Consider the following 12,552-nt stretch of genomic DNA (forward strand, 5'->3'; position numbering starts at 1 on the left):
AATATATTGCATACTAGATTACGACATGGATGTAGCCCTTTAAACGCCGATTTGTACAGATGTGGACTTACCACAGACCCTTCATGTAACTGTGAATACAGATTAGAAAACAATATCCATTTTTTCTTACAATGTAAACACTATGAACAACAGAGACTGATTCTATATAATTCCTTACAGCTTTTTCAACCAATAGATTTACAATTACTGTTGTATGGTAGAAGCACATTAAGCGATGCCAATAATAAAGAAATTTTTACTTATGTTCAAATATATATTTTAAAAAACCCCTCATCGTTTTGATTAATAAAGTATTATTTAAATTACCATAAGGATTATTTGTAAATGTGATAGCGAATTTAACTGCACGTGATGTACTATTTGTGTAATCTTTTGTATCATATTTTTTGTTCTTTCCTTCACATTCTTTTGTATATAATACACTTCCTTACACTGGTTATCCTCTGAATGTATACATGTAGTTTATATTTACAGCTATGTAATATAGGTCGCCAAGTAAAGTGTATGAATATAGAAGAGGGCCTCGTAAGTTGTCAAACTTGTGCCCCATTCTTTTGTTCTTTGTACAATAAAATATGTTTGCAAACAAACAACTCTCTGATATTGAGTTCATTGTCAAACAATCTGATGCACACTGGCTTTAGTAACACATTATGTTGCATCCAAAAGGAATTGTGTTGGGAAGATTTTGAAGGAAGACTGTCTGTCATGGTATCTTAATATACTCTGTCAAAAAAGAAACGCATAAGTGATAGGGAAAGAAGAAAAGTGTTTGATTTTACAAAATATCGGGGGGTTTTGTACAATGTTGCTGAATGACCATGTTTGCTAATGTTCCTGGAATGGGACAGCATGCCCAAATCCACCCTAAAGGTAGTACTAGACCAAATAACTTCCGGCTGGGTCAAAGTTCGAGGTGCACCGAGCTTTTGATAGAGAAGTGAACACCACAAGTCCTGTGATTGGTTATAAATGTGAGTGTGTTGGTTGTAAAAAATAATAGAATGTGAGTGTGTTGGTTGTAAAAAATAATAGTTTCATCTGGGTAAAAAAAAATTGCAATTTTATTTCATCTAGTACCAATGTGTCGAGTAGCCTTGTGCTTGAAACATGTATGGGGTACCTGTAAAAAAAAGTACTCGAATTTTGTGCGAAACTAGGGTAGTCATAGACGCTACCCGTTATCTCAGAAACGAGCAGCTTGACCCCCATTTTTTTCTGATTCATTTTAAGTGTAAGGGGTGGTAGTATTTATATCTGTGGCGTTTATGTCGGTTGATACGTTGCAGGTAGGAGTTTTAGCCACATATATTACTATTGTCGTCTATGGGATTTGATTTGGTAGTATACACCCTATAACAAATTTAACGCACGTTGTGCGACCATTGCAGGAAATCGGCGTGAAATGGTCAGATTTTGGCGAATGCACGTGAAACACGGGGAAAAGATTGGGGTAGTGATGCCTCATTTCCATTTCGAGGTAGACGAGTTACAAGATGCCAAGACAAAGTCTGCAGAATCGAAACATTGCAATAGGACGCCTACAGTTAGGTGAATCGCAGTCAGCAGTCGCACGCCACATGAATGTCCATCAGAGCACCATTTCACGTCTCTGGGACAGGTACGAGCAGTTTCAATCAGCTGAAGACCGGCCCAGAAGTGGAAGACCTCGCATAACAACTGCAGCACAAGATCGCTACATCTGGGTTCTGCACTTGTGTCACCGAACTGCCACAGCAACGAACACTGCTGGACGCATACCTGGTTTGAGAAGGGTGTCTGCACAAACCATTCGGAACCTACTTCGAGAAGATGGTTTACGGGCTAGGAGACCGTATGTTGGCCCCATCCTGCGACGTCAACATCGACATTTACGTGTTCGCAGGTGTAGTAATGTACAGGGGTGGAACTTGGGAAACTGGCGGCGAGTATGGTTCAGCGACGAGTCACGTTTCCTTCTACAGCGACGTGATGGACGACAATGTGTTTACAGACGCCACAATGAACGTTTTGCTAACAACTGCGTCTCCCAAGCTGACAGATTCGGTGGAGGGAGTGTCATGATGTGGGGAGCCATCTCATACACCGGCAGAAGTGAACTTGTGTTCGTACAAGGCAACCTGACAGCTGTACGCTACCGGGATGACATTCTTCGCCGTCACATGCTTCCCATTTTGGATCGACAGAGAGAACTTTTTCAGCAGGACAATGCCAGGCCGCATACGGCAAGTATAACAATGGATTTCTTACAGAATGAGAACATTAATGTGCTGCCATGGCCATCAAGATCGCCAGATCTCAACCCCATTGAACATCTATGGGACGAACTGGACAGACGTGTACGCCAGCGTGACCCGGAGCCTTAGACGCTTCCGCAACTGTCACATGCACCGCAGGAAGAATGGGCTAGGATTCCACGTGCCCGGATTTCAGAGACTCATTCAGCCTATGCCAAGGAGATGTCGAGCAGTGATTGCTGCTGCTGGTGGCCACACAAATACTCATGTCAAATTTGACTTTGATACGATCATAAATAACGAAATTATGCCACTTTGTATTAAAGAGATAATTCCATGAATATTTCGCCTATGCGTTTCTTTTTTGACAGAGTATATATTGAAAACAAAGTTTGTTGTCTTTAATGATACTTTATTAGTAATATCATCCTGTCATAGCAAATGTTTCTTTCTGCTAATAAGCTTTGATAGAGATTTTATTCAGAATTAGTGTAAAATGTCATTGGTGTTACCTGTTCAGGGCCGTAGCTAGGATTTTTTGTTGGGGGGGGGGGGGGGGGGGGGGCAACTGAGTAGTTAAGTCTAAAACTCCTTTTCTTTGTTTCTAGTGCTTTCCGAAATTTTTCGGGGGGGGGGGGGGGGGGGCAACTGCCCCCCTTGCCTCCACCCACCCCTGCTAGCCCTAGCACAACACTATACATAACATGCACTGTTAAAATGTATAATAGAAGACGTAACACTGAATTTTGTGAATAGTTTCTGCATTCAAAACAGGCCCGTAGCCAGGTTTTTATGGAAGCCCTCGAGTTGTTTAGGGGGGCCTGGGGCATATAGAACAAAATAAAGACACCGGCAGGGGGGTGACCGACCTCCCATTGGCTACGGGCCTGCAAAAGATGGTAAGCAATATAAGCTTGTCTCTGAATTTTATGTCATTGGTGTTATATATATAGGGCCGTAGCCAGGATTTTTTTTTTTAAATTAATTAATTTATTATTTTAAAAAAAAAATGGAGGGGGGGGGGGGTGGCAACTGAGTAGTTAATAGTCAAAAAACCCTTTTCTTTGTTTCTATAATGCTTTTCGAAAAAAAATTCTGGGGGGCATATGCCCCCATGCTAGCTACAGCCCTGATATACTTATGAGAAAACAAATGAAACTGAATGCTATCTGGATAAAACAAAATTCCACCAGTTGACTTCAAATGAAGGAAGATGAATTAACATTCGGTGCATGTCAACAAGGCTAAATAATATTTTTTATATAATTTAGTGTATAGTGTATGGACAGAAAACTTTAGAATAACGTCACGTATTCAGGCCCGTAGGAACCAGGGGTGAGGTGGGGGTCCACATGCTCCTGAACTACCCCACCTGTCCGGCAACACCAATGACATATTAGTTTGCTCATGGAGTACGTGTCTGCATGTGCAGGCCGATTAAAAAACTGCGTGACCAAATATGATTTTAGGTCTTTGTTCATCTAGTTTTCAAAGGTTAACATATTACATATTTTAATTTTTTTATCTTGAATTTGGATTTTGAAGTTATGATTTCTGTAGAAATTGCTATTGGTAAATGCTTCATTTTTTCAATACCCCAGAGTCCGTAGCATCTGCATGCGGTAGATTCTTGTGACTTACAAATATCAGCATTTAAATCCTCATGTTAACAAGTAAATTCTTTAGTCAGATGGGTTTTTTTTGTTTGTTTTTTAAACTGTTGCTTTTGGAACCATTCATATGATAACAGCAGTCATAGCTTGAAAGGGCACAGGTCAAGAAATGAGATGCAATCTTTTCATTTTCTTTGCTGTTGTTCCATTGTTTTATGCAGTTCTCTGAAATCATGCAACTAAACACTGTACGTGCCTTTTCAACAAAACTGTCCTTTTTGGATACAAACTGTGGATGTTAACAGCTGAGATGCCACATAGTTTTATGTGTTTAGCTCTAAGAATCAGTCTTATACTTATTATGGGGATGATGAAGAGGCTCAACATATCGTTAAAAATCTATTGTTAACGTCATTGATTACTGGGTTGTGCATTTTCAAAATAAAGTTACTACCTTTTGTTATTTGTATCCTGTGAATATATTGCATATGTTACTGTGAGAAACACACAGCTCAATATCAAGAGGTATTTAAAAAAAAAAAAAAAAAACCATCCGGAAAACTATGTAGGAGCTGAAACATATTGTCCCCTCCAGTTGAACCGGTAAGGGACTAATAAAAATAGTTTGTGTATATAGAGTAACAGCCAATTTAGGTGTTTTAAATTTTATTACTGCTAAACACATCTATAAGCAAATTAGAATTAAACAGCAAAAATGGCCGATACAGGTACCGTTATATTGTAGTGGGGGGAAAACCCCACAATTTGTAATTACTATATGCGAAAAAGAAAGAAAAAAGCACAAATATGGAAACACAATATTTTTAGTTTTAAAATGGAGAATTAAATGATATATATCACACTAATATATGGCACGATGAAACATTTTTCCAATTGAGCTCAAAGGTAATAAAAGAGAAAGGGAAATGCTATTTTAAATCTGGTGCCTTTCATCACTGAAATTTTTTGGCCTTTAAAAGAACACCTTCCATACTGTTCAGCTGACTTTATCGTGAACAATCATTCTCAATGACCCAATCTGCTGTCAGGTTTAAGCCAGTGGGGTATCGATTTGGTTAAATGAAAGGATAATGTGCTTTGCTTGGACCGACCACTGTAGACACAGACAATGGACAGTGAGATCTGATTTCCGTCTGAATCGATTATAAGACATGGCGTGGTACTCAATTCTGGGGTGTTGTATGCCATATATTAGGTCACATTTACCTATTTTGTCGTGTTGGCAACAAACATATATAATGTTTCAAATCTCATATACTTAAAATCAACATACATATATACAGTACATAAACACATAATTTTTAGTTCATTATTATTATTAAAAAAATTTATATCATTTTTCCAATTCATTATTTCTGTAAATTACCAATATCTTATTCAATAAAACTTGAATGGATGAATGATGTGCTGAAGAAAAAAAAAAAAACCCAATTTAATTCACAGGGTTTAAAAGGGGAAAAAAGAAGACCCCCTGCACCGGACATACATTTGTAACTGTCATAGTAAGCAAAATTGTGGATGAAAAGTGCAACAAGTATATAAACATGACATTAAAAAACAGGTATGTAAAATATTTAATAAAGAAATCTCAACCCTACCCCTGCACACCACCATCCTATATTGTTCCTACATGTGAGGTTTGATGATCCTGTATGCATCTGTATCCAAGATATGGTCCAGACAAGGATTTACTGTTATGTGCAGTAGACCGTGAAACGTAGGACACAGTGACCTAGTAATAGTATGCGACACACCGCCATCCCAAATTGTTCCTACATTTACTGTTATGTACAGTAGACCGTGAAAAGTAGGTGCTGTCTGATTACCGTAATGAAGTTATTGTTCTTTATTAGAAAGGGAACTTTTGTTTAGCATGGGTATGCAAGATATGATCCAGACAAGGATTTACTGTTATGTGCAATAGATCATGAAAAGTAGGCCCCAGTGACCTAGTAATAGTACACGACACACCACCATCCCAAGTTGTTCCTACATGTGAGGTTTGATGGTCCTGTATGCATCTGTATGCAAGATATGGTCCAGACAAGAAAAAGTTAACAGACAGATGTACAGACAACACCATACAATAATACGACCCATAAAAGACGGGGGTATAAAAATCCAATGCAACCTCACAGATTTAGGTATGGAAATAAGAATTGTGTCTGGTAACCCATGTACAGTTAAAGTTTGTTTTGTTTAATGATACATGAGCACATTAATCATTGGCTATTGGATGTCAAACATTTGGCAATTCTGACTCGTAGTCTTCAGAGAAAACATTCTACATTTCCCCCATTAGTAGCAAGGGATATTTAATATACACTTTCCCATAGACAGACATGACATATCACAGCCTTGGGTATATCAATTGTGGAGCATTGGTTGGAATGGGACCTTATGTACAATAAAATATGGACCTGCATGGTAACCTATATTTTGTATACCATTCAGTTTTCAATTTCTATCATTTCTGTTGTGAAAACCTGTCACAGATACATGTACACAAATACTTTGCTATTCATTCAAATCACTATTCTCATTCTACTGACAATTATATGCTGACATGGTTTATATCTACAAAGGGTTTTTAACCTGGATTACAGGACTACACCATGACAATTGTGGTGCAAATTGCACAACTATAAGTTAACCAAGGTTAATTTAACTCCACAGCTGAACCAAGGTCTTAAATTCTGCCATTTTTACCGGGGTTATATTCAATCCATTTTCACATTCCATAAACTACATATGTCATAGCAGCTGTTAATTTACTACTACAATACATACATCCATCACAGGCACATAGATTAGTATACATAAATAAAAGTGTATATCAGTAAATATGTTTTCAAAATATTTTGCTTATACTATTTTCATCATAGATGTCAATGTTAAAGCCATTTAACATATATTTATTTATAACAAAAATGTCTATCCCTACTATATAAAAGATACAAGATTTTTGATTAGTATAGGGATAAAAGTGAAATACAACCCAGGTGCAATTAATTTATATCATAAATAGATTGTGTGAATACAATGAATTCCAAAAGACAAACAGTTTAAGAGAAGGCATTACAACTTAACGGATCATGTCACAAAAAGTTAATGATGCACAAACATATTTTGAAATAAATCTGGGCCAGTGCTTATAAAACTTTTAAGAGTCCAGACTCAATCTTTGATGAGATCACATGCATCAATTTGTATGGCATTGCCATGACGTTAAAGTCACAGAATAGTTTTATAATCACAAGGCCCGAATCCCTGACATCAATTTGCATGTCTAAAATGTGTCATTAACTCTACCAAATTATCAGTAAAATATACATATCAAGACATTGGTTAACTGGGCAATTTAAACAAGATATTTCTGGTTACACAGTATATATAATCCAGTACTAAACATGTGTTCAAACATATATATTCTTTTTAAAAAAATTATATTTTTTCAGTTAGTGGTAGCTAAATATTAACAAATGATGTTAAAATATGGATACGAGTTCTTCTTTGAAAATGGTACCTTTTTAACCTTGATACACTTTGACAGCTGAATACGCAATTGAAATATCAAACAGATAGAAAACAAGATTGGGACATCAGAAATGAGAGATCCAAATTTCCTAAAACAATAATGTAAATAAAGAATAGATATTAAAATTGATGTTTATGTTAATTTTTGTGATGCATCTTGCCGGGTTTTGACTGAATCTGCAGTCCAAATCAGGGTTCTTTATGTCCACTCAAGTCATGTTAAGAAACCAGACAGTTTTAGCATAGTTCGATTTGTTGAAGCACTATGGCGTGAAAGTATTCTTGTCAAAATGCTCATCACAGAAATATAAAATATTTTAATTTAAAAAATATATTTCATATAATTTTGTGTCCTTCAATTAACTTTGTTAGTTCGGTGGTTTATTTTAAAAATCATAACTGCCAATGTTTAGTTTCTGACATTGTACTAAGCGTGTGACCAGGTGATGATGATCTGAATTTTGCTGAATAACAGCAATTGTACTTGAAGTGCGTTCTAGTCTAGTGTCAATGTCACACTTCAGGGTATCATTTTCAACAAGTACTTTAAAATGTCCTTAAGGGACTATCCTGAGTTTATAGTGGATTATCACTACACTAATACATGTATACATATATACATCTAGATTTTAAACAAATGTTTGAAATATAAAGCATTATCAATAGATATACAGTAAGGATTCTCTATGACCCACTTATTTCAATTTTTGTTTGGCAGTTGGAAAAAAAAATTAATTGATGCAAGTATAAAATTATTTTAGTAAAAATCCATATATGTGTGTGTGTGTATATATATACAGAGAGAGACAGAGAGAGAGAGAGAGAGAGAGCGAGAGAGCGAGCGAGCGAGCGAGCCAGCGAGAGCTACAATTACAGACATTAAGAGTACCAAATATACATTGAATATACAGACATATTGTTATCTTGATCCAGTGTATTTCACCAGCCTAGGATAGTCAAGGTCAAGCAATGATCACATGTTTATCTTGATCCATTGTTAACTTAAGCTCTTTGTTCAACACTAATTAATGTAATGTTTGACTACATTGTAATTTTAATACTTGAAATAAAAATATTTCGCAAGACAGTCTGTTAAAATATTAACCTATAAAAGGTGGAATGTGATGGAAGAACTTTATACTGATGTTCACAGACAAAAGGTCACCGTGACATGATCTGCTCAGGCATCGAAATAAGCATTGTGTCTGGTAACCTATTTACAGGTTACCACAAAATATAGCCTGGTAACCTATAGGTTACCACAACTATATGAAAGTTAGAATTGAATTCCTATTGTTACTACTTTTAATGCCCTTACATGTGTGCCAGATGATTATTGTAGTATACATGTATTTATGATTCATTCTTTATCGTATCACTGTTCTTAATATATTACATGTAATTCGTTACAAGTATGTGACTCATATTTAATAACTGAACAATTGAACAAAACAAAATCCGCAAGTAAATTTATCTAGTGGGCGCTGATTAAACGCGGATTGCCGAAAATGCTTTCAATTGCACAAGTGCGCACGAACCTCAGTGCAATTTTGTATAAGAAAAAGAAAAGTGGATGTAAATTCATCTAGTGAACGCTGCTTAAATACGAAATGACTATAATTGCTTGTAATTGCACAAGTGCGTGCGAACATCGATGCAATTCCTTACGAAAAAACGAAACGCTGAAGTCCAGAATACATTCCATGGTTTACGTTCGGAAACGAGACTACCGTTCGTTGACATTTCTGTCGAGAACGAAGCACAGTTCTCGACTTTTCCTACATGTGGTAACCTCCCGGTAACCATAATGACTGTCCTCGACTTATTTTGATGCCTGTCTGCTATCTAGTTTCAGCATAATGCAATGTAATTAACATGTGGGAGAAATTTAAATGATGAGGTCTGATTTGTTTTATCCGATTATATTTGTTACAAGATTAACATAAATACTAATGCAGAAACAGATGGTTAGATATGCAAATACAAAATTAAGTAATTAATATAATTAGTAGAAATTTTAACATTACATTTATCGTCCACTTTTTAAAAAATATATTTTAAATACTATGCTTATTTTTTGATAAAGTGGATACCAGTAATTTTTCTGTAATATTTTGCTTCCTAGTGTCACAAAGAAATCAGTGGAAATTATAGTTGTAATTTGTTTAATATGCTTAGACAAAGAGAGCAATGTCTGATGCTATTCACATTGCTCTTGGCTACTCTAGTCCCTTTCCAGGGTGTATACTACCAAATCAAATCCCATAGACGACAATAGTAACATATGTGGCTAAAACTCCTACCTGCAACGTATCAACCGACATAAACGCCACGGATATAAATACTACCACCCCTTACACTTAAAGTGAATCAGAAAAAAATGGGGGTCAAGCTGCTCGTTTCTGAGATAACGGGTAGCGTCTATGACTACCCTAGTTTCGCACAAAATTCGAGTACTTTTTTTTACAGGTACCCCATACATGTTTCAAGCACAAGGCTACTTGACACATTGGTACTAGATGAAATAAAATTGCAATTTTTTTTTACCCAGATGAAACTATTATTTTTTACAACCAACACACTCACATTTATAACCAATCACAGGACTTGTGGTGTTCACTTCTCTATCAAAAGTTCGGTGCACCTCGCACTTTGACCCAGCCAGAAGTTATTTGGTTTAGTACTACCTATACTGATAACATACATTTTTCAAAAAGTGTCCAGCTATGTGTCTTTATGACAACCAGGATCTGATGTATTCTGACATAAACTGACAACCTCACTGAAACTGTTGTTTCTACAGTGCAACCTAATATAATGTACACCTCAAAAAGCATATATATTGCATATAGTTTTGTACAAATGCAATATGTCATATTAAACAACAAAATGTTTTAAAATAAAACTCCTGAAGATATTTACTTTCAGTTGGGTGTGTGTACTCAGGTTTATATGTAGAGACAACAAAGATAGTCAGAGTACCTCTACCCCTTTAAAGAATTCCATTAAAACACATGCACTTGATTGACCCCTAGATTATGAAGACCGTAACAGGCACATCAAAGAAATATCAGTATTAAAAAAATACACAGTCTGAGGAAGGAAACACAAACATGACTGTACCTGTATGAAGTAATGACTTAATGTCCTGAACATTAGTGTTGGGAGGAAATCCTGTATGCTGGGTGTGGGTGTCTTCAAGTTACCAGGTGTGCGAATTTCAAATCCATCGGCCATGCTGATTTTCATAATGAACCATCAAAACTATTGGCAGCCACCAATATTCCTGACTATATTTTATTTATAGCCTACTGTAGTTGGAGGTTTTAATAGTTGTGATATCTGGAATAATCATGCAGCTTTAACACATTTATTTTTGATTAATTACTGAAAAAAAACTATTTTTAAATGACAAAATTACCCGAACATCTATTTTCTTGCATTATTTTCTAATCCGGATGAATACAATATGTACATTAGATGTATTCCTACAATCTGTAATCCAGCATTTTATTTAGCTAGTAACATTAGGTAATACAGCTTTAACAATAAAATAAATTATCAACTTAATCCAAGGCAGATAATCAGATCTGAAAAAATTGGTTCTGAATCTAGTATAAACTCAAAATGCTTTTCATGAGGGCTAACTAAGTGATTATTAAAAAAAAAAAAAATTATCTGGAGATCTAAGTATATGTTTAACAACCTTATTGTTATGTACAAATAAGAACAGAAGGCACAATAGTGACAACAAATTTAATTATGTTTTTGGTAAAGTTTTTCTTAACATTTACTTTAAATTTTGCATAAAACTACAAATTTGTCTAAAATATAACTTAGCACCCTATAAATATGTCAAAATGACAATAAAAATCAACTTCTTTACAAATTTGAGTTTTCAGAATTTCATACATAAAAAATTAACAATGTTAATGGAAACAAGACATTAACCCACTATTGGCACATGCTATTTTTAATATAAAAATAAATTGCTATTAAAATCTTAGTTCAGGTTGCTTATATATAATACCATATTTAAGAGCAGTTGTATATGGCAAGTCAAATACCATGTAAAAAGAAATTATTGAAATCTTTACAGTATGAATTATAGGCCAAAACCAACTTTTCTTCAGTGCTAACTTTGATTCAAACTCCATTCAGAGCCATGTACAGAGATTATTGTCACGGTCAAGGTCATTGTGAACTTGCATGATCGAGTGATGGCTCATTTATCAACCAGTATAGTTTAATTAAATAAAATGACAAAATCATAATATTTTTTATTATGCACTGAATATGTGCTATAGGGTGTATACTACCAAATCAAATCCCATAGACGACAATAGTAACATATGTGGCTAAAACTCCTACCTGCAACGTATCAACCGACATAAACGCCACGGATATAAATACTACCACCCCTTACACTTAAAGTGAATCAGAAAAAAATGGGGGTCAAGCTGCTCGTTTCTGAGAAAATGGGTAGCGTCTATGACTATCCTAGTTTTGCACAAAATTCGAGTACTTTTTTTTACAGGTACCCCATACATGTTTCAAGCACAAGGCTACTTGACACATTGGTACTAGATGAAATAAAATTGCAATTTTTTTTTACCCAGATGAAACTATTATTTTTTACAACCAACACACTCACATTTATAACCAATCACAGGACTTGTGGTGTTCACTTCTCTATCAAAAGTTCGGTGCACCTCGCACTTTGACCCAGCCGGAAGTTATTTGGTTTAGTACTACCTCCAATCCTTTGTACAGTAACATATTTTCTCAAATATTAAAGATATTAAAATGTTGCATTGTCTTGATCAGGGATAATTCTTTTGTCATTCAGATATACAAAAATCAAATGATTACCATTACAAATATTGAGAATTCCCTTTATGTAATTTCCAAAAAAATTAATTGCAACACTTGCAACATAGTAACAAATATGATGATAGTAAATGTACATGCATGTAATTTGTATTTATCCCGCCACCACCGTTTCCGTTGATTATGATGTCTGATTAAAGCAGTCATAAACATACACTAGCAGATTATAACTTGTGACATCACATCCACATGGACGTCATATCCACAGATACATCACAAAACCGTTCACTTGA

Source organism: Gigantopelta aegis, chromosome 10, assembly GCF_016097555.1.
Source record: "Gigantopelta aegis isolate Gae_Host chromosome 10, Gae_host_genome, whole genome shotgun sequence".
Classification (NCBI taxonomy): domain Eukaryota; kingdom Metazoa; phylum Mollusca; class Gastropoda; order Neomphalida; family Peltospiridae; genus Gigantopelta; species Gigantopelta aegis.